The sequence below is a fragment of the Sarcophilus harrisii genome, chromosome 2, assembly GCF_902635505.1.
Source record: "Sarcophilus harrisii chromosome 2, mSarHar1.11, whole genome shotgun sequence".
Taxonomy (NCBI): domain Eukaryota; kingdom Metazoa; phylum Chordata; class Mammalia; order Dasyuromorphia; family Dasyuridae; genus Sarcophilus; species Sarcophilus harrisii.
This window is the reverse complement of record NC_045427.1, coordinates 561,779,125-561,806,303: the sequence shown is the minus strand read 5'-3', so window position 1 is coordinate 561,806,303 and position 27,179 is coordinate 561,779,125.

Below are 27,179 nucleotides of genomic sequence, written 5' to 3'. Positions count from 1 at the left end.
AAGCATTTATTAAATGCTTCCGTATTCCAGGCATATCTGAAACATTTTAGATTCTTAATCTTTGTCATAGACTTCTTCCACATTCTGGTGAAGCCCATGGCACCCTACTCAGAAAAAATGTTTTTCTAATACATAAAGTAAAATTCATTGGATGACAAACTGTTTATACTGAAATATAGTTATCAAAATATTAAAAACAAAAATAAGTTTGGGGACCTCAGGTTACAAAGCCCTGCACTAGACCCATAGCACTCTACTGGTTTCAAAACTGTTAGCTAGCTTTTGCCTCAGTCTCTAGTAAAATTGTTTTCTACCATTGCTGTTTCTTGGACCAGACTATAATCTGACACCTTGTGGGAACAGACAACCTTCCCCCTTGAACTGGGGCCTAACATGATGCCCTTAGCCATGATGTTTACTCGCAGACCTATAAGAGAGAAGCAAACCTCCTCTTGAAAATCCCTGACCTTTTCTCACTGTCTCTTTATTGGTTGCTTCTGTCCTTCCTAAAAGCTCTATATTGATGTTTGGTCCTAATAGGGTAGCGTAAACAAGAGAGAGATAAAGGTTAACAATTCCCAATCAATGCTGGTGGAGGGAGGTAGCACAAAGAGAGAAGGAGCAGAAAGGCCAAGCTTTCTCAGACCAGATATTGATGATTTAATTGCATTTATTCTTTCTCCCCCAAATGAAGAACTAACAAAAGGGCTGGCTGGTAGTCTGTCACTTCAGCTGCTGGTGGACACAGAAACCAGAAGGGAAAATAGAGTAAAATATGGCCTTTGTTTATTTTTCATTAAATGCTCTTCTCATTTTTTCCCACTCACCTTTATGATTCAAGGAAGAAGCATATCATTTAATGATACAATAATATTCATAAATTCCCTTGGATGCTTGTATTTATATATTGCTTACTTGATCGTGAGTGATGAGTTTTGGAAGAGCATGAGGGACACAAAGGATGTAACCTATCACTTTCATTGACAGCTTAGTTGTTAAATGCTAAAAGCAGGGTTCTTCTATGAACAAATCACTTAACCTCTTGAATCTGTTTTCTCATCTGTAAAATGGGTGCAATAACACTTGGAACACTTACTCTAGGGTTTCTTGTGTGACAGAAATAAGTGTTTTAAATCTCTTTAGCAAAATGGTTACTTCAAGTCTAAACCCTATAGGAAAGTCATGAACTCGTTGGCAGCAATTACTCTCTTCTCTGAGGGTAGAGATTTTCCCTGGAGGCTCTGTCCTGTCTAATAAGCAAGTGTTTCCCTCAGGGCTTAGCCCCTAGGTAAGTCATTCATTCTTCTGCAAGGAATTAGAACATATGACACTAGTATTCCTTTGCTATAATACAACCCCACCACCACAAATTTTAAGAGTAGTTCATGTAACTGGGATTTTCAGACTAGAGACATTTTTCTTTATTTTTTTTAAGTTCAGAACTGTTATTTAATCTATACAGGCAGTTCCTTAGTGAGAAATATCCTTCCACTAAAATAGATTGCCAACTGCTCTCTGAGATTAAATATTAGTGTTTAGAGATTAAAAGTGATTTAGGCAGGCTCAAACTCCTTATATGGGTCAGAGACAAATTTATATTCCAGGTCATCTGGATGCTGAGACCTGTACTCTATCCACTAAACTACCCAGTCTCTCAGCTGGGTAGAAATAGAAAAATAGCAACTGAGAGAGACCTGGGCCAGAAGTCAGGAAGGACTGATCTTCCTCTAATATCTAGTAGCTGTGTGACCATGGACAAGTCATGCAACTAATCCAAACCTCTATGTCTCCATCTGTGGCATCTCCATCACAGTGCTAATGAGAGACTGCTCTGAGATAATGTATACAAAGGGTTTTGAAAGCTTTAAAGTTCTATACAAATCCCCATTTGAGTTTGTTTCCTACTATTTTGCCCCTCTGTTCTGTGGCCTGAGGACATTTGTGTTCTCTCTGACTCCCCTGGGTCACAACTGACATATTCATGTTTTTATTCTGACATGTGTCTAGGCACAAATATGTGACCTATTTTGCTTTTAACTCCTAATTGACTATATTCTAAAGACCAAGTTTTTTATGAATTACTAATAAGGACAACACAAATCTCTACATAAAATGATAAATTCTGCTGATTATTACTGCTCTGCCAGTAATCGCCCATGCTCCTTTGACCTCTTTTCCATCTATCCATTGAGCTAACTATTCCCGTGTCATTTTTATATTCCCTTTTAGGCTGGGGTATTCTCCAGGCAGGAAGGACTCAAATTCCACCTGGCCAAATTTATTACTCCTTTTTTAGCCTTACTCATCCCATTTTCCAACACCGTCCCCAAAAAACAAGAAAGTCAATGGTCAATCATTGTTCATTTATTAATGTAATGTGTGAATAAATACTATTTTACAAACTACTCTCTACTTTCTTGGTCCATAGGCCCTCTTAATTAGCTGGACTATTTGGTCTACAGAGAAGAAAATCAAAGCATATCTTGTTTCATGAAAACCTGAGATGTGAAAATCTAAAATTAAAAGAATTAGACATATTTATGAGAGGAGAGTTTTGCCTTATGAAGGGATAGTTCATTTTATATTGTTCCTCTAGGGCACATAAAATAGGATTGGAAGTATTTGATTTGCAAATTTCAAGGTCTTAGGAACAAATATATTGAATAAATCAAAGCCTACTTGCATAGAAAATCATCCTGCCTGCAAACATTCTGAGAATACTTAGACTGAAAGAGGTTAAATTACTTGCCTAGTTATATACCTCATGAGTATCTGTGTCAGAATTTGAATTCATGTCTCAAGTCTTGCACTCTATCCACTATACCACCTAGTTGCTTTTATCCAAGGCCCTGCCAAAGAGTGCTTCATGGGTTCTATAGATTACTAGTTCTACTACTTCACATATAGCTCCATCTAACTTCAAAAGAACAAGGCCCATGTTGGGACTAGAGTGGTGTGTTAGCACCCATTTCAAAAGTAATATATGAATGGTTCGTTCTAAAAGGAGATTAAGGGGATCATTAATTCTGAATTGTCTCCCTCTGAGTACTCTATTCCTAAAGTGTAATACAGAGGGCAATAGAACTGAATTCAAATGCTGATTCCTATATTTACTAGCCCTGTGACAAGTGAGCAAAGTAATTTTCTTCATCTGTAAGATGTAAGTTGAAAGAAATACTATGATTAGGATCATAAAAATCATAGAAATACTATGATCAGGACCAAGAAAAACATGATCAGGATCTGTATGTGAAATGTTGAAGTAGCAGATTTTGTATCACCTCAAAAAATGACCTTGAAATTCACATAGACTCAATGATCCCAAGGGTTAAAGCCCTTTACTTCTTAGAGAATAGGGCCATTTCCTAGATCATCTCAAGAAGAAAAGAGCTTTCTCTCCTGTTATCTTCCAAATTTGGAGTCATAAGTTGTAAAACATATAACAGAAAACAAAGAAATCCCAGAAAAACTTAAAAAAAAACCTGATAGGGAAGAGGAATGATCCTAGCAAGAGCTCTCTCTAAGGTGAGCAGGGTCACTGCCATGCCCTGGACTTTGGTGCTACTGTTCAGATACCCTCAGCTCTCATTATAATGACACATTTCCTCATTCTCATCTCTGGTATATATTCCAGAGCCCAGGCATAATTTTTACATCTATATAGTCTTTTTGGAAGAATAAAGTTACAACTTCTTTATGTAACACAACCACTAATATTTGTTGTGTATCTAATATATGCTATGTTAGAAACCAGGGAAACAGCTTGCAAAGAATGAAAAGTCCATGCATCATGGTGCTATATTCTAAGAATGTAGCACATAGAAAGGTAAGTAAATCCTAGATAATTTAAGGAAGGTTTAATTGAGGACAGAGGGAACATTAAATTGTTTAGAGGGATCAGGAAAGGCTTCACAGAGGAAGTTGAAATTGAGCTCAATCTTGAAAGAAGATGAAGAGTCTGAAAGTTATAGATAAGAAGAAAATAAACATTTCAGGAATCAGAAACAACCCGTGAACGCACAGAGGCAGTAGACAAAATGCTGAGTGTGATAAATAGTTAGGAACTCAGTTTGTCAAGTATATTACATGAAGCTGAAAATTATTACAAAATTTTACTCCTTATAAAATAAGTTCAGAAAGTTAAGGTAAAACCAAATGTAGAGAGCTCTAAGATTTAACTTTAATCCTTGAGGAAATAGGGAGCAACTCAAGGTTTTTGAGGAGAAGTATCTTAGAAATGTTATTGGAAACATGTAGAAAATGAAGGAAGAAAAAAGAAGGAAGAAGAAAGAAGAAGAAAAAGAGGAGGAGGAGGAGGAAGAAAAGGAGGAAGAAGAGGATGGGGAAGAAGTGGGGAAAAGAGGGGCAAGGGAGGAGGAAGGGAAAGGGAAGGGGAAGAAAGCAGGAAGGCTAAATATTTTGTTTTCCCCTGGGCTCAGGACTAGCCTGAAAGCAGGATCGTTAGTCATTTTATAATCTCAATCCTAGATTCTAGTCATAAACTTTGCTCACCATCCATATTTAAGTCAATTTTCATCAGGACATGGTGTCCATCCTCCCTAGGATCCTGAAGTTATCGCCAACCCTACTAGCGTTTTGGAGTTGCTCCTATTCTATTATCATGATCTGTCTCCATGTTTTCACACACAAATACATACACACACACACACATACACACACACACACACACACACACACACACACATGCACTCACCCTCATGACAAATTGAGTTTTGTGTAGTCCCCAACTATACAATTCTTGATGAGAACAACAGCTAGGAGAAGGAGAAACTTCTATAGCAAACTACATGAACAGGTTTTCCATCACCTCAAATTGCGTCCAAAAGTCCATTTATTTTATCTACCACACAGACTTAATACAAAGAAAGCACTTTGTAGATTCTAAAACACAAAGTAAACTAAAAATACAAGCAGAGCTGGGAATACTAGTTGTAGACTTTTATCTAAAGGGCCCCTCTAGTGGAGACAATCATATATGCCACCACTTTACTGAATGGACATAAGGAACTCCCTCTAAGAGGAGGTAATGAGGATCTCAAGCAGTGAGAGATGTATGTTCACATCTTCAGAGGACAGTTCAAGGAAGGACGTTATTCCTAATCTAAATAAACCACAATTGTCTCTGAGAAGGGGAACACCACACAGAGAGGAAGGCTATAGATTTTGATTTTGAATTCCCTTTAATAGCTTCTGAGTGCTAGCACTCTTTAAGAGTAACTTTAAGAGTGCTAGACTCTTAAAAGATTTCCTAAGTAACCTTTTTCATTTTTTTTATACATGCAAATATAGTTTTCAACATTCACCCCTGCAAAACCTTGTATTCCAAATTTTTCTCCTCTCCCTCCACATTCCAACCTTCCCTAAACACATAGCTTTTTTTCTTAGAGGAAGAAGATAAACAACAGAAAATTTCTCTGCAGTGAAAGTAGTTTATTGATGCTGGGTAAGGGTGGTAGGGGTCAGAGAATATGGACTTGACCAACCCAATTTTTTCCATGACTTATTCAAAATGCAATACAAATCTGGATCAGAGTAATATTTGCCATTAGGGCTAGTGTGATGTACTATTTGAATGCTTTTTATTTTTCTATACCTCTACATGGGTCCCTGTGAGTTTTCTGCATTTTCTTGGAGGTGAAATCAAGGCTGTCCACTACCTGATCTGTGTTTAGTATATCAAGTATCTGTGTGGGAGTTGGGGACCCAGCTACTCTCATTTGAATCTAAGCAAGACCTACACCATAATTCTATTTCCAGTCTTTCTGGAACAACCTGAGGTAAAGGGAAGCAAGCCAAAGAGAGATAATGACCCTTATGGGGTCAAGTGTCCAGAATTCAACCAGTCCATGGAAGCCCAAGAGTCTTAGCAGAGCCCTGGGCCACGGCTTACCAAGGTACAAAGGTATATTACTGTTATTATTTTTCTTCATGATGAAGGCGAAGGCGAACAGAGGGCACAGAAACCAGAAGCCTGAGCCTTTTTTCCATGTCCGCACACATTTATATGCCACTGGAGGAGTAATAGCAAAATACTGTTGCATCAGAGAAAATTGCATCAATTTTTAATTATGCACTTAATCATCCCCTTCCAGAAGGGCAGGCTGCCCCACGTGATACTTTTACATATTTGAAGGTAGCTCTGGCTCTAGCAGAGAGTAATATGTTTGGTTTTAGGATGGAACTAGGTATTAAATTTGAATGGAAGGGCTCTTTCAGGGCTGGGGAAACTGCACCCTTTCTTTCCACTGCTCCTCCTTGGTTAGTCTCCTTACTGTGCCCATATGATCCAAGATCATTCCTATCTCACAGGATCATAAAATTTTAGATTCAGAACTGGAAGGGAAAAATACCTTTTGGATCCAGAATCAAAGAATATGGATTCAAATTCTGCTGTTCCTGCTTCTTACCTATGTGACTTTAGAGAAGTCATTTCTTATCTCTTGGCCCAAGTTTCCTTGTTAAAAATGAGAGGAAGTTGAGCTAGAGGACTTAAGAGTTTTCTTCACTTTTAACTATATGATCCAGTGATGTAGTTCAATGCTTTCATTTTACAAAGGAAGAAACTGAGACTGGGAGAGGTTATGAGCTGCCCAACATGATCTACATAGAGTAAATTCATGATCTAAACCCAGAGTCTGTGATTCCAAATTTGAACTTCTTTGTTCTGTATTACGTGATTCTTAATTCTTTTTCCTTAATTTATTTTGGTATGCTGTGGATAGTGTATTATTTATAGCAAAGTCAATTTAAAAAAAAGGGAGAAATATAAAAAGCACATTCAAATGAATGGATACTGTAATCTTCACTACCAGCCTAGGCCTCAGAAAGTTAAGATGTGCAATAAATGGGATTCGCATTTAAAGTTATCACAAAGCACCTTTGCTGATGAAGTTTCATTATAGTGAAATGTCACTCTTCCTCCCCTCTGTCTGCTTAAATTCTCCTCATCTTTCAAGGTCAAACTCAAACTCTCCTTCTTCCATGGACCCTACCCTGACTGTTCTAGTTTTTCTTATCTCCTACATTATTTATAATCTCTAACGAACAATATATCCCTCACTATGGAACTGCCTTTTATTATTGTTTAATAATTTCCCCCATGGGTGTTTTCATCCCAATTCAACTACCAATTCTTTAGTTTTGGAACTGCAGCATTATTACATGGAACTAAGTACTTACAGGATGTTGAACAACTACTGACAGATCTATTTTGAACTACCTTAAAAAAACTATTCCTTATTTTAATTCAAGAATTCAATATATGAAGAGATGGGAAGGGAGGGAATAAGCATTAATATAGGGCTTATTATGTGAATTTATGGAGGTTCATTGTATATTTGTTGTGTACGACTGTGTTTGGGATTTTTAAACAAATATTCCATTTGATCTTCACAAAAACCCTGGGAAAGAGATGCTATTATTATCTCCATTTTACGGTTGGAAAAATGAGATAGAGGGATTTTTTTTGCTTTTTTTCCCCTGAGGCAATTGAGGTTAAATGATTTGCCCAGGGTCACACCGCTAGGAAGTGTCTGAGACTACATTTGAATTCAGGTCCTCCTGACTTCAGGGCTGGTGCTCTATCCACTTCATTACCTAGCTGCCCCAAAGATTTGTTTTTGTTTTTTTTAAGTTACTTGTCCAGAATCACAGTTAATAAATATCTGAAGCCATATCTGAGCTTATACCTTCCTGATTATAGGCCCATTGAACCACCTAGCTGCCTCTTTGACATCTTCTCAGTTAGCCTTCATGTTTCTTGAGGTAGAGCAATGTGGTTTATTTTTCTGTATTCCCCAAAATATTCGGCACCAAGAGGGGCACAAAGTAGGTGCTCATTACTTCTGTGATTGACTGGTAAGCATAAACAAGAGAAAGAGCATTTCACCAATTTATACACCACCAATTTATATTAAATAGAGATTTTAAAACACTAATCCCAAAGCCATCAATACACTTAAAAAAACTAAAAATGTATATGGCATTAATGTCAGTTGACAAGATTTTCAGCAGAATAGCTAGATCCACTATCCATGAAGAAAAAAAGACAAGTTACACTGAATGAACCGTTATATGAAGTTCCACAAATCCAGACCTAGAAAATACTATACTGACCATTTAGTCTAACACCCTCTTTTGATGGGTGAGAAAATTAATATTTTATTCATGGTCATATAGGTAAGTGTCAAAGGTATTTATACCCAGGTCTTCTAGGTTGTGGAGTGGTGGTATCTGTCTAAGGTAAGGAAGTGTCACTATGAAGAAGTCATGAAAATGGATCATTTAGCTGCAAGAAGATGACTATTGATTCCCTTTCCTATGATGCCATATTTAAAATCTTTCTTCTGTCTAACATTTTTCCCTTTTTTCCAAAATGCCATCCATTTCCTATTCCATTTACCACAGTACATTCAATCTTTCAGACCCACCTCTTTCAGGAAGCCTTTTTTTTTTAGCCTTCATTCATCTCTTATAGCCACTATAATCAGTATAGCACTGCTTAGTACTGAATTATATCCTGTCTTGGAGTGTGTTCTGATAGTTTCTATTTGTGTCCTAACATGTTAGATTTTTCTTCCCACTGAGATTGTAAGCTTTGAACAAGACCAGGAGTAATTAGGCAAAAATTGTGTGTAAGGTAGCATTAATTTTTAAAAGCAATTTTGTTTTCTTCTAGGATATAGCCTGCTGTGGCCAGTATTGATAGGGGCCTATTGCAGGTGCTCAAAAAAAAAAGACTTTTTGAAGAATTCCTACAGACACACAAACATAGTGATATAGTCATACAGACAAGAATTAAAAAAAAAAACATAAATGGACACTAGTGATTTTTAACTCAAAGATCAATGAGTATGGGGGGAGGGGAAGCCTAGGAGCAACACGTGCATATGTTTCTTCAAGCAAAATGAACAAGGAATGGTGCAATTGATAATTAATGATGAGGAAAACCGGTCGTTCTGGGCCATGATTAAAACACATTAAGTCATCAATCATAAAATCAGTGTTTTGGGGAAAAGGATGCAATGACTCATTTTGAAAACTTCATTCACATATTAATTCATTCTGATTGTTTCTGTGGTCCAATGTATTAGTCTTCTCCCCATACTGAAATGGTAAGCTTTGTATGAGGCCATAAGTAATTGAACAAATACTTTATATAACTGTAAGCTTTATATGAGGTCATAAGTAATTGAACAGATTTTACCAAATTATAAGTTTGACTGTATCACTCACCTTCTGAAGAAATTTTGATAACTTTTTAATTGATTTTAGGTTAAAATGCAAACTCAGTTTGGCACTAAGAATATTTTATAATCCAATTCAAATCTGTTTTCTAGACTAATTATACATTATTTTCTTTTGTTTATTGTTATGTTCCACCTATTTCTATGTTACATTAAGGATACTCTTCTATATACCATCATCATGCCTCTAAACTAGGAATCTCCTTAACTAGAAGGTACTCACCTTTGCTTTTTGGAATCCTTAGATCCTTATTTCTTTAAAGTAAGTGTTTTGAAATATGAAAAACATAAAGAAAAGAGCAAGAAACATTTTTAAGATTTTCATCTTCCCCAGTTACATGTAAAACACATTTGTTTTTAAAACTTTGAGTTCCAGATTCTCTCCCTTCCTCTCCACCATCCTCCTCACATTGAGAAGGCACATTTGAAGTTTTGTAAAACTTTTTCATTAGGCATGTTGCAAAAATAACCATAGATCTCATTCACCCACCCCTCAAAAATACCCTCAAGAAGAAACAATTAAAAAAACATGTATGTTTCAGTCTGTATTCAATCACAATCAATTATTCTCAGGGTATGGGTAGCATTTTCCTTCTGAATATTCTTGGATCTTTGTATTACAGAGAACAGCAAAGTCATTCACAGCTGATCATCCCACAACTTTGCTAATATTTATATGCACAGTACATTTCATTTTGCTTAAGCAAATGGAGGACTTTCCAGGTTTTTCTGTTAGCATCCTTTATTTTTTGTAGAACAACAATATTCTATCATAATTACATATCACACCTTATTTAGCCATTCACCATTTAATGAGCATTACCTTAATTTTCAATCCTTTGCCCCTAGAAAGGAGATGCTATAAATATTTTTGTACATATAGGTTGTTTTCCTTTTTTAAAATCTTTTTTGGGATTCAAACCTAGTAGGTCAAAGGATATGCATGATTTTATAGCTTTTGGAGCATAATTCATATCTTTTGATCATTTATCAACTGGGAATGGCTCTTTTTTAAAAATTGAATCATTTTCCTATACATTTGAGATATGAAGCCTTCATCAGAGAAACTTGCTTTCAAAATTCTTTTGATAATTATTATTGCTAACTGTATTATCCCTCTCTTTATTCTATACTCTTTCCTTTCACCTTCCCCTCTTTTCATAACCCCTTCTCCTCCTACTTTCCTGCAGGATAAGATAGATTTCTAAACCCATATTGAGTATGTGTGTTATTTCTTTTCTCTTTGAGTCAATTCTGATTCCCTTCCCTTTTTCTTCCCTTCTTCCCCCCCCCATTATAAAAGCTTTTTCTGCTCTTTTATAGTAGATAATTTACACCTCTCTCCTTCCCTTTCTCCCAATACATTCCTCTCTCATCCTGTTAATTTATTTTGGCAAGAAGTTTAAAAAAACAAAAAACTAAAACTGAAAAGCTCCTACTTGGACAGCTAATATGCATAAGGACTTGAATCTAAGTCTTCTTGATTACATAAATGACTCCTTTCACACTGTATTGTGCTTCCTTTTTTACAAAGGGCATGGATGCTATCAGTCCCCTCTCTTTCTCCATGTCTCTTTCTCTCTCCTTTCTATTTGAAAACCCTAGAACCCTGCAAGAATCAAGTGCCATGATCAAAAGAGAAATTTCTAATTCCTCCAAATGTAATTACCACCACTTTTACTTTGAAATTATTTTATATGGATTTGGTATTGTTTTTATTTTTTTAATTTACTTATCTGCCTTAATGTTGTTTGCTCCCAAAAGAATCTAAGTTTCTCAAGGGCCAGGATTGTTTTAGTTCTGTGTTTTTATCCCTATAACCTAGGGTAGTGCCTAGCACATAATGAATGCTTAACAAATTAAATTGAATGGAACTTATAGTCTTACTGGGGAACTGGCATATACTTAATTTTAATGCATAACAGAATATGATCAGCATATATGAAAAGAAAGAAACATATAGATAATTTTCTGTCCAAAGGATACTTCAATCATTTGTTATTTGGGATCTATGATAGAGAAGGAGCATCAAGAATTTGTGAGAGAAGAAAAGAACACTTGAGAAAGTGGAAATAAGGTAGGAAACAATATTAAGGTAGGAAAGATGAAGATCCATGCAGAGAATGATATGTCCAGTTTAGCTAGACTACAGCCTGAAAAATGGGGAAATCACAGGAGATAAGGAAAAAAGATTCTGAAGTATATTGAATGCCAAAGTGTTTGCTCATTTTGTGTGTGTGTGAGAAATGAAAAACTGTGATTTTTTTTCAGCAAAATCCAATATAATTAAGGCTTTTATTTTAGGAAGAATAATCTCAGGAAGGTAGATTTGGGGGAGAAAAAATAAGAGCATATTTTATGCGAAGAAAATGGGTTGGCATGAACCAAAAGAGAGAGAGAGAGAGAGAGAGAGAGAGAGAGAGAGAGAGAGAGAGAGAGATTTGGATAGAGAATTGTCTCATATTATAAGGGAAAATGCTTACATCTCTACATTACTATCTATCTTCATTGATCCTGGAATCCCCTGCATAGTGGATTTATGAGATTTTAAACATTTACCACCATAATCCATGTCATAAAGATACAGTATTACTTTTTAACCAACATTAAAGTTTAAAAACCGAATAAAAGCTTTGCTCCATGGCAGAATAGATGGTCTTTGAAAACAAGACAATGGAAAGAGAAATCTCATCACAAATTTGAAAGTTCAAGAAAAAAAGCCCAGACATAATTTGAATGGGCTTAAATCTATTTCTTGGATCATACTTTTGTTTCTAGAAATACCTTCTGTTATCTGAGATTCCTAATAAGATAATTGCTAATTGTGTGGAGTCTGACAGGATTAAATATTCTTTGATGGCCAGAGACATGGATTCAATGGGCAGGGTGACAGCCAGGCATCTAAACACTGAAATAATTTCTCTTTCAATGTGGAAAATGGCAAGATGACATATGAGAAAGTCTTGAATTGAGTGAATTATGTTCCTCATTGGTCCAAATGTCTCCATCTTTGAATCAAAGAACAAGAAGAGTCCTTAAGATTATACAGTTCAGGATACTCATTTTTTCTTATTTTTACCAATAAAGATCAAAGCCCAGAAAGAAGAGATTAAATCACTAAGACCTAGAACCCAGAGCCACTGATTCCTACTCCTGAGCTGTGTTGTTCTTGTTTTATTATTGTCTCCAATGATGAGAATCATCCTGGTCTATTTAGGACTCTCTTTGAACTCTCTGCAGTTTTTCACAATGCTAATTGCTAACTTTTAATTAATCTCCAACATATTAGTCTCTCCTCTCTGGGTTTTCATGACATAACTCTCTCCTGTTTCTCTTTCTACCTTTCTGATCACTCTTCAGTATCCTTTATTGATTCTCCATTAATGTTATATACCTGTCTGACCATTTGTCAATGTCCTTTACTGGTTCTCCATTTATGTTATATATATTAGCTTTGGGTATCTCCCAAGTCTAGGTACTAAGTCCCCTCCTCTTCTGTCTCTATACTGTTTCATTTGGTAATCTTATCAGTAACCATGGTTTCAACAATCCTCTTTATAGAGATGATTCCTAGACATAAATGACCATAGTTTTAACATATATATCCAAGCTCTAATATCTCTTCTCAACTAGTCTCACATCATCATATGCCTCTGAACTAAATGTCCCATCAACATTTCATACTCAATATGTCCAAAACAAAAACATTATTTTTTCCCTTAAAATCTTTCCCATTTCCAAACTTCCTATTTTTTATTATTATTTTATTAAAGGCAACAGAATCCTCTGTCTTACCCAGCTAGCAGCCAAAATATTATCCTAGAATTCTTTTTAATGTTCAATCCACATATGTAATATATTATCAAATCTTATTGTATCATCTTTACATCTCTCCTCTATATATTCCTCCTTCCAGTCACACAGCTAATTCCCTACTGCAGGCTTATATCATCTTAGACTTAGACTATTACAGTAGTTTTCTATTGAGAAGGGTGGAGCCAGGAGGGTAGAGAAAAAGCAGAGACTCCTTGATAATACATCAAAGCACAACCCAAGAAAGCAGTAAATGCACCTCTCTCTAGATCCTACACTGAAAAACTGAAAAAAAATTACAGGTCTTCAGAATTATCTCTGAACTAGTTACACAGAAAAAAAAAAAACCAAAAACTGAAGCTTGGGACTGTGCCCCTTCCATTCTAGAAGCATAACCACACTCAAGCATTGAGCTAAAAATCAAAAATTAATCTATAAAAATAAGCAAACAGAAAAAGATTCTGATTCTGGAAGGTTCATATGATAACAAGAATGATCAAAATGCAAAGTCAGAAGACAACAAGGGCAAAACTGCTACATCTAAAGCTTCATAAGTATTAATTTATCTCAGCCATTGTCTCATGGTCCATGAAAGATCTTATAAAGGAATTTTTAAAGGAAGTAAGTGAAGGAGAAAAAAAATGAGAAGTAAAATGCAAGTGATGAAAGGAAATCTTTTTTTTAAAGTTAACAACTTGGTAAAAGACACACACACACACACACACACAAAAACACACTCTAATAATAAAGAAAATAATACTTTAAAAACAGAACAATCCAAATGGTTAAAAAAAAAAAGCCACAGAAATTCAATGAAAAGAATGCCTTGTGTTAGATAATTTGGCACAAAAAATTGAACATTGTGATGAGCAAAGAACATGATATACAGCAATTTTGCTTAAGAATACCTTTGAGAACTTTTATTTTGACTATTATAAATAACCAAATTAACTACAAATAACATATCAATGAAGATTCTATCTGCAGCTAGAAAAAGAAATGAGAAATTTAAGTATGTATAGAATGATTTTACATACATATATATATATATGTGTGTGTGTTTGTGGGTATCTATATATGCAAATATGTGTGTCTAATGGCAACTATCTCTAGGGTAAGAGAAAGGAAAGAGAAGAAAAAAGATAAATTTATTATAAATTTAAAATTAATAGCAGCTTGTACATATAGATTGGCAGTTTTGTTTGTAATCCTTTTAGTATCTTACTATGTTATGAAAATGCTCACTTTTATTTCATAAGTTAAAATAAAATAAATAAAATTATTTTTAAAGGAGAAATTCTCTTTAAAAGCAAACTTGGATAAATGGAAAATAAATATATAAAATTTGGTGAAGAAATGAATTATTTAAAAAGTAAAATTGACCAAATAGAAAAGAAGGTATAAAAGTCTACAGAAAAAAAATTCCTTAAAAATTAGAATTGGATAAGTCAAAGTTAATGATTTTGTGAGATATCAAAAAATAATAAAACAAAATCAAAAGAAGAAAATGTAAAATATCTCCTTGGAAAAACAACTCATCTGGAAAATAGATCCAGAAAAAATAAATTAAGAATTATAAGAATATAAGAATTTAAGAATTAAGAATAAATTAAGAACAAGAATATAAGAATAATTTAAGAATAATTAAATTAAGAATTATATCTGAAAGCTATGAACAAAGAATAGCATAGACACCATATTTCAGAAAAATCTTCTGATATTCTAGATCCAGAATGAAAGTAGAAATTGAAAGAACTCACTGATTACCTCCTGAAAAGAGATCCTCAAATGAAAACTCTCAGGAATATTATAGCCAAATTCCAGAACTCTCAGTTCTAAGGAAATATTATTATAAGACGTCAGAAAGAAATAATTCAAAACTCATGGAGACACAGTCAAGATAACACAAAATATAATACAATTCTATGTTAAAGAATTTGAGAGTTTATAATATTATAATCTGGAGGGCAAAAAAAAACAAGGATTACAACCAAGAATCACTTGCCCAATAAAAGTGAGTATCATCCTTCAGAGGCAAAAAAAAAAAAAAGGATTTGCAATTAACTAGAAAATTTTTTGATAAATTTGATTAAAAAAAAAGTAAGTGAAGGAGGAAAAAATGAGAAGTAAAATGCAAGTGATGCAAGGAAATCTTTTTTTTTAAAGTTGACAACTTGGTGAAAGACACACACACACACACACTCTCTAATACTAAAGAAAATAATACTTTAAAAACAGAACAATCCAAATGGTTAAAAAAAGGCACAGATAAAAAAGAGCAGACTTAATGGAAAATTTGATATTCAAACACAAGGCTCAAGAAAAGCATTCAAGGTAAAAGGAAAGAAATGATAAGGGATTCAATGTGGTTAAAGTATTTATATTCCTACATTGTATTTTTACATAGTAAGGAAAATTATATTTGTAACTCCTAAAATGTTTCTCATTATTAGACCTCTTAGAAGGAGTATACCTAGATGACACAGGAAGTAGTTGAATATGATGGGATGATTATCTAAAAATAAGATGAATGGGTGAGAAAGAAGAATACTAGAAGAATAAAAAAGAAGAGTTAAAATGGGATACATTTTCTTACATAAAAGAGACTTGAAAGATTTTTTTTTTTTAACAGTGGAAGGAAAGATGAAAAAGGTGGGGTGGAGTATGTGAAACTTTCGTCAGAATTGACTCAAATAGGAAATAACAAGCATGCTCAGTTGGTTATAGATTTCAATCTTAGCCTACAGTAAAATAAGTAGGGAAGGAGATAATAGAAGGATCCAGGGTAGATAGAAGTCAAAAGTAAAACACTTTTGAAGATGAACAGGGTAAAAGAAGAGAGAAAGTAGAATAGATTAGGGGAAAAGGATAGAGAGAAATACACAATGAGCATAATTGGAAAAAAAAAAGTTGCACCAAATTTTTCTGTTAAAGACCTTGTTTCTCAAATATATAGACAGCTGAGTCGATTTTATTAAAAAAAAAAAAATCCCTTCCTCAAATGATACATGGTCAAAGGTTATGAATAGGCAGTTTTCAGATGAAGTAATTAAAGTAATCAAATTCTATAGTCATATGAGTAAATACTCTGTCAGTATTGATTAGATAAATGTAAATTAAAACACTTCTGAGCTACCACTCCATACTAATGTTCCTGTCTAATATGACAGAAAAGGAAAATGGCAAATGTTGGGGGTATGGGAAAATTGAGACACTAATTCATGGTTGGTGAAGTTTTATATTAATTCGACCATTCAGTAAAACAATTTAGAGCTATAACCAAAGGGCTATAAAACCATGCATGCCCTTTGATCAAGTATTACCACAATTAGGTTTGTATTCCAAAGATATCAAGAAAAAGGATAATGACCTATATACACAGAAATGTTTATAGTACTATTTTATCATGGCAAAGAATTGGAATTTGAGGGGATGCCCATCAATTGAGAAGTATGTAGACAAATTATGGTATATGATTGTGATGGAAAACTATTGTGCTTTAAGAAATGATGAACAGAATGGATTCAGAATCAGAAAACTTTGGGTAGATCTATGTGAACCAATGAAAAGTGAGATAAATTGAACTTCTGAAGAACTTATGATGAAAATTGTTTTGCATCTCCAGAGAAAGAATTGTTAGAATCTTAACACATATTGAAGCATTAATTTCTTTATTTTTCTTTTTTCTTTGTTTCCTTTTACAGTATGATTAACATGGAAATATGTTTTTCATGACTGCACATGTATAACTTAATTGCTTGCCTTTGCAATGAAAGGGGGTAGGAAAAGGAGAAAGGAAAAAAATGGAATTTAAAAATTTTAAATAAATGATTTAAAATGGTTTACATGTAATTAGAGAAAATAAAATATTGAATTAAAATAATTTTTTACTTAGTCTCCCTGCATTTTCTCTCTTTACCTCATTCCTTCCTCTACTCAGCTGCCAATATGATTTTCCTATTTGATAGACTCTTGTGGGTCCCTATTATGCTTTCAGAATCAAATATAAAAATGCTCAATTTGGCATTGAAGACCTGGCACAATGTGCTCCTACTTATCTTTTCATTTGTCTTATACTTACTCTCTTCCATTTTAGGGATATTGGTCTTCTTGATGTTCCTTGTATATGCAATGGGACTTTTAAATTTTTTGTTTCCTTTAATTCCTTCTGTAAGTTTTGATTAACTGAGTATCTATTTTCTGTTAATAGTAAGCTTAACTGACCAAAACTTGGCCCATGGAATAATAATGTTAAAGGAAGATCTGGGCTATTTTTCCTAATTGAGAGATTGTTGAGTAGACCAAATTTGTCTCACGGGATGGGAAAATTTACTTAAAGTTTTAAATATTTTTATATAAGAAATCAGAGGAAGACTCTCATGTCCCTGATTTTTGGGCAACATTCAAACATTCCCTTTTAGTCAACCTGTTCTTGAATTCTGTATGTGTGGTATAATCTGTAACCTGACTTCATTTACATATAGAATTAGTTTGATGAGTTTGTTTCCTTAAAGGATATATAAGAGTATGACTGTTTATGACAAAGAAGGAAGCATTGGGATTATGGATTTATCTTTTATTTCACTTTTATGACATAAGAAGAAAATACAAGATTGCAATATGTAAAATAATTATTTCTCCATCCCTCTAATGCAGTTTTGACTGAGGCTTATGACTGAGCAAAAACAATTAAACCTAGGGGTTTTTATACTTCTATAATTTCTGTATTGTGGTGAGTATATTTTTGTAGCAGTTACCTACCACATGAACTCAGAGTAGTGATATTTCTCCCATAACATATACAGCACTCCATTTCTAACTGGAATTTTCACTGACTTTAGAATATCCACGTTTGCAATTTTTCCCTCCTCACCATTGTCTCCTGGCTTTCTTTAGCTCAGCTAAGCCCTCTGTATGAGGTTTCTCTTACTCCCAACTTCTGTCTTTCTTCTAAGATTACTCTTCTTTTTCTCTGTTTTAATCTTGTATGTTCATTTTAGTTTGAGTGTGGTTTCCCCATATGAATCTGAGATCTTTGTGGGAATACATGCTTCTTTTGAATTGTTTCTTTCAGTCTTCTTAGTACAATACCTGACTCATAGAGTCATTGCTTAATAAAGGTTGTCAGACGGAGAAAGAACAATTCATTTGACTTCCTCATGTATTTTAGTGTTAAATTATTCAATGATTCTCCATCTTGCATTTCTATATAATTTCATAGGAATCCAAGAGGAGACTCAGAGATTAAGTGATTTACCCCATATTGTAAATGGCAGAATCCATATTAGAATCTTGGTTATCTGACTTGAAATCCAGAGTATTTTTCCACAGTACAATTCTGACTTTAAAACATTTCTGTCTCTTTTTGTAGCTAAATATGCATAATGGCTACTCTGTCATTATTTTGAAGACCATTTTCTCTTACTGGCTATTACCGAATGTTTTGTTTCTGCTGTCAACAAAATTTGAAGTGACTATTTTCTTTGTTGACAAACAGGGCAGGCTGGGTCCCCAGACATAGTGTTATTGTATTTAATGTCAGATTGGCTGATACATTTGGATCATTAATGTTTCATGGTGTTGTTGGAGCCACATGCAGTTGAAGAAGCTTGGCTCAGGTTTTTAATGAAGAGGGGAGGGTTTGGAGAAATAGCTTTTAACTTGGTCAGTCTGGAGAAGTCATTTAAGTTAAGGATGGAGTGAAAAGGGTAAACAAACAAATACTTGTAGGCACCTGTTGTCTGTCAATTCCAATACTTGGCATTGGAGAAGGCTGGGTCACTACCCTAAGGGACCTTTCCAGCTAATGGGAGAGAAAAGCAGTAGATTAAAATAACTATGATATAGATTCAAAATATAATCAGCTGAATAAGAGAGGATCCTGGCTTACTGGATAAAATAGCCATCCTCAGAACCAGAAAGACTTAAATTCAAGTTACTCCTTTAACTCTCGTGACCTTAATTGACAAACAGTCTCTCAGTCAAACTTTCATTGATAGAATGTCCTTGTCTGGGAATTATACCAATGGAATCCCAGGATTAGTTCTTAAATTGCATAAAAAGAGTACATAATGTCATGAGAGCAGGTAAACTTAAGAAATACCAATAGACTAGGAATATTGAGTAAAGCTTTCTAGAGGAGACCACATTTGAGATGGACCTTGAAGCACATATCAATTATAGGTAGGAAAAAGGAGAAAACATTCTGAAACAGTCTTGAAAGAGAAACACTGAAATATCTCAAAGGAATCTCTATAATAAATGCAACATGTTCTTATGGTTCCTGGCTCTAGCAGTATTTCATAAAGAATGGATTTGGTGAGGGTGGGGGGAGGGGGAGGAGGGTGTGCATTTAGAGAAGTGGAAAATGGTATTAGGTAGCTTAGAACTCAAACCACAAATTATATATTTGTTTTTTCACATTAAAAAAAACTGAATCCCAAACAAGTGGGCTTGGGATTTGGAAGTGAGACATTTCTTTCTTTTCTAGAGATTATTATTTTAGGGGAGATGTAACAAAATAAAAGTGGAATCCACACCTTAGATATGGCAAAATACAATTTGTAATTTGAGAAAACAGCTAAGATATTATAGAAAGTCCACTCACTTGTTATTTTTCTTAGGTATACCAATATTTCATATATTCATGATCTCAAAATGGGCACTCCTTTCAGTAATGCAGATATTAGTCTATTTGTGATATTTTACATCCATCCACCTCTTATGATCTCTTTCTAAAAATCCTCAATGGATAATCTATTCAATGCACTACTGATCTTACTCTGGTTCATTTAGTAGACTATGACCACTGGTGTTTCCTTGTGCTTCCATATTTTAGGGAAGCTCACTCTTATAACATGATTCCCTACATCCTTTTTTCAGGTGTGTATGCCCTTGATGTTATCATACATTTGTAATAGGGGTGTGGAACATACAGAATAAATCAGAAGGAGGAAAGAAGAGTGTTTCCATTAGGAGCGTCTCCATCTTAAGTGAATTGTTCATATACAAAATCCTCTCTATATAATTTTATTTTTGGACATAGATGACTAGTATGGGGAAGAGATCATCCAAATTTCTCATTTAATGAGTGAAAAAAACTCAAGATCCACCTAGCTTGCCCAAAGTCACACAGATAATAACTAGTAATCTAGGCCCCAAAGTCTCTGAATAAAAATTCAGAGCAACTTCCACTGCATTACATTGCTTGTTTTATAAACTATATGTCAGTTGTCAACAGGAAGTTATCATTAATAATATGTTGTGGTCTTATATTCACAATACCTTGACTGATATAATATGCACTGAGATCTTTACACTAAGAAATTTTAGACTATACATATAAGATTTTTTTCCCTTTTGTATATGAAGATTCTGGTTGCTGAAAAGGGAAGGAAAAAAAATGTGTAAGGGAGAAAAATAAAATAAACTTTAAAAGAAATGGCCTGTCAGCTAAAATGTTAAGAAGAGATACAGAGTTTCTGATACCCAGATAGAGAACTAGCCTTTAGATGAATGTACTGAGAGGACCAGTTTAAAAGAAGAGCAATGGTTGAAATAATTGATTACAAAGCATTATGGTTCATTAGCTTACATGCATGATTTAAAGTTTATAAATGGGAAATGGAAAATCAAAAAACTATTTGGGAATGATGGGGAAATTATAGAAGGACTGTTGAGGCCATTAAACCTGTCATTAAGCTGGGATTATTGAATTTCATAAAAACAAGTTAAAGATGGGTCACTGATTATAAAGAGGTACTGATTTGAGACATAAAAACAGAGAGGAAACTATGAAAAGAAGACTGGAAGAAGAGAGGAATGAACACCAGAGAAGTTGAGAATTGAGGAGTCAAACTGAGTTGAGAAGAGGAGTCAGTGGAGGCAATGAAAAAAATCTTATAGCAGACAGAATGCAGCAAAATAACAAGGAGTAATAGTCCCCTGGGGAAAAAAAAGACTGAAATCTTTTGAGCTCCTTAGCTGATATAATCTCTTTGGACTAGAGCTTTGATTGCTGTGAGAAAAGTCATCTGCTTTTAGTGTTCTTTAGCAACATAAATATAAGAAAAGAGAAGTTTGGGATGGGAAGCGGGAAAAAATATTACACTGTATTGTCCTCTCTGGTTTAAGAGAGAGAAATGTCTTTGAATAAGCTTTGCTATGAGAAGAATTTTGGCTCTGCTGAAAGACAATCAGACAAAGCTGAATCCTCTGATTTTTTCAGACCTAAAGATCTTGACAAATCTAAAAGAGCATAACACTTTCTCAATACCCAGAAAAAAAGTGACTTTAAGATGAAAGAGTTTCTAATTTCTTTCAAGACCTGAAAATAACAGAAAAGTGACTTAGCCCAACAGAAGACATGGAAGGATTCACAGGGGAATACTTAACAGAAGGGATTCAGCAGGTACACATGATATATGGTGTTTTCTCAAGACACTGAGGACAGCCAGAGTCATGAGTTATCTCATAAATATGAGTTCCCTTTTTTGTATACTTTGCATGTGGTCATCCTACCTTATATAGATTGTGTATATTGGTGAAAGAATATTATTTAGGTTTATGGTTAAACTTTTATATTTGGATTATTCCTGATAGAGATAACATATCACTGACTATGTTCAGCCTACAATAAGACTAAAACTTGAAAAGTTCTATAAAGATCATCTAGTTCACTCCCCACCCCAGACTCATTCAATGAGTCACCAAATATGTATGGGGTGCTTACTATATGTATGGTAATCTACCAAATTCTGGGTATTGCCAGAATATTAGCAGCCCAAGGGAACTAAAAAAGGTTTTATGTAGGAGGCACTTGAGCTTAGTCTCAAAGGAAACCAAAGATTCCAAGAATTGGAGAAGAAAGAAGGACATTCTAGTCATAGGGGCCAGCCAATATAAAAACACATATGTGGGAGATGGACCAGCCTATGTGTAGAAAAGCAAATACACTAATATGAATAGATCATGAAACTTGGAGAGGAGAGTGATAACCCATGTTGTAAATAGTCTTGAATTCCAGACTTGAATGTTTAGTCCTTAGGGAGCCAGTGAAATTGTTGAGCAATGAAGCAGCATAATCATTTCTATAGTTTAGAAAAATCACTCAGCTTTAGGAGGCTGGAGAGAGAGACCATTTAGGACACTATTGAAATAGTCTAAAGAAAAAAGTGATAAGAGTCTAAAGCTTATTGATAACTAAATTAACAAAGATGAAATATGTGTAAAAGATACAAAGACAGATACCAAAAATTTGGCAATTTTTGGACATATAAATGCAAGTAAGTAATGTAAAATGATATTTAGATTGAAAATTTGTGTGACTGAAAAGATGGTGATTCTCTCAATATTAGGGAAAATGCAGCAGAGGAGTTAGTTTTCAGAGAAATATAATGAATTCTAATATGCACATGTTGCATTTGAGATACTTAGAGAACATTTGGTTTGAAAATTTAATGGTTAGATGGTAATGAAGTACTGGAATTTTGCAGAGAGGTGAGAGATAGATTTATAGAGATATATGGTCATCATTTCCCCCATTCAACAAGACTTAGTGCTAGCTTTTACTCAGATTTTGCTGTCACGAACAGATATATAATGGTCTTGATTTTTGAGCAGTAAGAATTATATCATCAGGTATCCTTACAACTGTAAACTCCTTGAAGGGAGGGATTATTTTGTTTTAGTTTTTATATTTCCAGTGTCTAGTACAGTGACTGGCTATTACCTGGAAGGAACATATAAATTGCTTGTTGATTGATTATTAAATTGATTTAAAACTCTATCTCTTCTCTCTTTATATTTTTATTTTATTTTTCTCCTTACCCTTTTTCTCTTTCCCCTCCATTTAATTCTACTTTTCCTACTCTGACTCTAACTTTTCATCTTCATTCTAGTAATGGAGTGTTCTATAGGGCATAGGCTCTTAAACTGGTGGTTGTGAACTTGTTTTTTTGCATTCAGTTGATTCCTTTTGTAATCCTCTCTTTGTGAATTTTATAAAAAAAAAAAAAAAAGCAACTAGAGTACACAGAACATTGCACCAATGAAGTAAAGGTGTCATTGCTTCTGAAAGTATTTATGTTATATCTATGATCAGATAATAAGAGAACTTTAGTAAATATGAGCAAGATTTTCCCCTGGATCATGTGAATTTGGGCTAATACTCGTGTTTCTTACTTTCAATATTCCATCTCTAACTTTTCTACAGCTGAAATCAGATTCCAGGGTAGTTTTGAGAGAAAGCTATCGAAACTGTGACATGGATTTAGAATCAGAATCTGGGATCTGATCTTAGTTTTGCTTGTTATTTTGACGATGACCAAGTGACTTGACATCTCTTCGCAATAAAGGACATAGACTAAAATGATCTTGGAGATATTTTCTGGGTAATGTCTATGTCTATATCCTATGAAAGAGAAAGCAAGATGAAGACTATGGGTGGGAGTATGCATGGGACAGGCTTTGATTATCTATATGAAGCTAGACTTTTTTGTTGGTGGTGGTTAACACCTTATGGTGGAACTATATCTGTCTTTCCTTCTGTCTTCAAGATCCATGAGTGTCATCTTGAAATTTGGGGCAATCACAACAGTTCAGTATGGCCTCAGTCAGGGCATTTTAACTATTTTTGTGTCATAAACCCTTTGGGCAGTCTAGGGAAGCCTAGGAACCCCTTCTCAGAATGATATTTTTAAATATATAAAATACACATTACAAAGAAAACAACTTATTGAAATACAGCTTCAAAAAAAATTGAAAGTCAAATTTATGGACCCTAAATTAAAAATACATGATCTGGAGAAAGTTTTATTATTGAAGCAGAAGAGGAATAGAAGTGAGAATATATGTAAGAATATAAGGATTGAGAGAAGGAGAAGAAAAACAAGGAGGGGAAGAGAAAAAACAAGAGAAAGAAGAGAAGAGGATAAAGATCTTTTCCCAAATGACATTTGATTCAATTTATCAATAAAATAATTAATAAACATTTCAAGTACTTAATATGTAACAGCCAGCGCACTGCTAAACATTAGGAATACAAAGACAAAAACAGCTTCTTTCTTTAAATAGTTTACATTCTATCAATGAATGCATTTATCCATGCAAATGGATAAATAAGTGTGAGACCATTTAAATAGAAAAAGAACACTAAAAATGGAGAATCAAGGATGGTTTCTATTAAAAAGTAGAAACTGAATTGATCAGTAAAATAATATTTATAAAAAGTGCTTACCATCTTGTCTGCAAGAGAATAGCTCTATATAAATGCTTATTCCCACTCTTCTTATAGAGGACAGCTAAGGGCCAGAGAAGAGGAAAGCAGAAGGGCATCCCAACGGGAAGGACAGCCTATACAAAGACAATGGAGCAGGAGATGGTATGGTGAACTCTGGGAACAGATTATTTGTTTGTGAGAAAGGAAATAAATATGAACTTGAGGAACAGTTTCTTGACTACCATCCCACATACCCCATCCATTTGCCCATTGAGAATTTAAGACATGATCTTTAGGAATTTGATCTATTCTTCTAGGCCCAGATGTCTACATCTGGAAAATAATAGAGTTAAGGTAAGACAATGGTCTCTTCTAACTCTAAATCTATGATCTTTTTGAGTGTTTTACATGCTGGTTGTTGGATAGAGTCTGGAAAAGATTTTTTAGATGAACATAAAGCTTATACTCTAATCCACTACTATTTTGTCCAGGGATTGTCAACTCCTATGTAAGAGGTAACTATTGATTTGCAATCAGTTGCCTCGAATTAGTCTGGTAACTGGGGCACTGACCACTCCTGAGTAAGATTCTGTGCTGAAGAACTAAGTAATTAAGTATAACCACTATTCCTGCTGGCACCGCATCTTCCAGACTGCCTCCTTTTTTCTTGTTTTGTTTTGTTTATATCCTTGTGGCTCTTTTTTGATTTATTAAAATGTATTTATCAGAATTCCCCAAGGCATAAGCAGATTACTGCTTAAAAATACAACATTTCCAATTCTAAAAGACGCCAATTAGCCATCAGGCAAGAGCCTGAACACATGCCTCATGTCTTTTATTTAAATCAGGAAAGCATCTGTGGGTGGAGTTGATATGGAGGAAACTGAACACAGTAAGAGTTTTTCCCATCCTTTTTAAATATTCATTGTCAACAGACTTTTTTTCCTCATTTATTTTCTTTTTTTATTAAAGTTTTTTTTTAATTTTCAAAACATATGTATAGATAATTTTCAATATTCACCCATGTAAAAACTTGTATTCCAAATTTTTTCCTTCCTTCTCCTCACCCACTCTCCTAGATGGCAAGTAATTCAATATATATTAAACATCTCAGTTCTTCTATAGATATTCCCACAATTATCATGCTGTACAAGAAAAATCAGATCAAAAAAGGAAAAAAACATGAGAAAGAAAATATAATGCAAGCAAACCGCAAGAGTTAAAATACTATTTCGTAATCCATACTTATTTCTCATGGTTGAAAAGAGCCACATCCATCAGAACTGATCATTGTATAATCTTGTTATTACTGTGTACAATGTTCTCTTAGTTCTACTTGCTTCATTTAGCATCAGTTCATGTAAGTTTCTCCAGGCCTCTTTGAAATCATTTTGCTGTTGTTTCTTACAGAATAATAATATTCCATAACATTCATATACCAGAACTTATTCAGCCATTACCCAGCTGATGGGCATCCACTCAGTTTCCACTTCCTTTCCACTACAAAAAAGGCTGCTACAAACATTTTTGCACATGTAGATCCTTTTCCTTTTTTATGCTCTGTTTGGGATACAGACACTTCTGGATCAAAAGGCTTGCACAATTTTGATAGTTCTTTAGCCATAGTTCCATATTGCTCTCCAGAACAATTGGACCCTGCAGGTCACAACTTAATAATGTCCCAATTTTCCTACATCCCCTCCAACATTCATCATTATCTTTTCCTGTCATGTTAGCCAGTCTGAGAGGTATATAGTGATGCCACAGAGTTGCCTTAACTTGCATTTCTCTGATCAATAATGATTTACAGCTTTTTTCATATGACTAGAAATGATTTTAAGATCTTCACCTGAAAATTGTCCATTCATAACCTTTGGCATTTATCAATTGGAGAATGGTTTATATTCTTATAAATTTGAGTTAATTCCCTATATATTTTAGAAATGAGCCCTCCATCAAAACTCTAAGACGTAAAAATTTTCCCAATATCTTGTCTGCATTGGTTTTGTTTGTACAAAACCTTTTTTAACTTAATATAATAAAAAATATCCATTGTGCATTCCATAATGATCTCTAGTTCTTCTTTGGCCACAAATTCCTTCCTTCTTCATAGATATGAGAGGTAATCCTTTGTTCTTACAATTTATTTATAGTAACACTCTTTATATCTAAATTATGAACCCATTTTGATCTTATCTTGGTGTATGGTGTTAAGTGTGGGTCAATGCCTAGCTTCTGTCATACTAATTTCCAATTTTCCCAGCAAGTTTTGCCAAATAGTTTGTTCTTATCCCAGAAGCTGGGGTATTTGGGTTTATCAAATATAGATTACTATAGTCATGGACTATTGTGTCTTGTAAGTTTACTGCTTCCCTTCTAATCTTGTCTGCATTAGTTTTATTTGTACAAAAACTTTTTAATTTAATGTAATCAAAATTATCTATTTTGTTATCAATAATGATCTCTAGTTCTTCTTTGGTCACAAATTCCTTCCTCCTCCACAGATCTGAGAGGTAAACTAACCTATGTTCTTCTATTTGTTTATAATATCATTCTTTATGACTAGATCGTGAACCCCTTTCAACCTTATCTTGTTATATGGTATTATGTGTAGGTCAGTGCCTAGTTTCTGCCATACTAGTTTCCAATTTTCCCAGTAGTTTTTATCAAATAGTGAATTCTTATCCCAAAACTTGAGGTCTTTGGGTTTGTCAAATACCAGAATAAAATAGTCATTAACTATTTTGTCCTATGAAACCTGTGGAAGTGGTTACTATTCCACTGATCAACTACTCTATTTCTTAGCCAATACCAGATGGTTTTTATGACCACTTCTGGTACAGCTAGACCACCTTCATTTGCATTTTTTTCATTAATTCCTT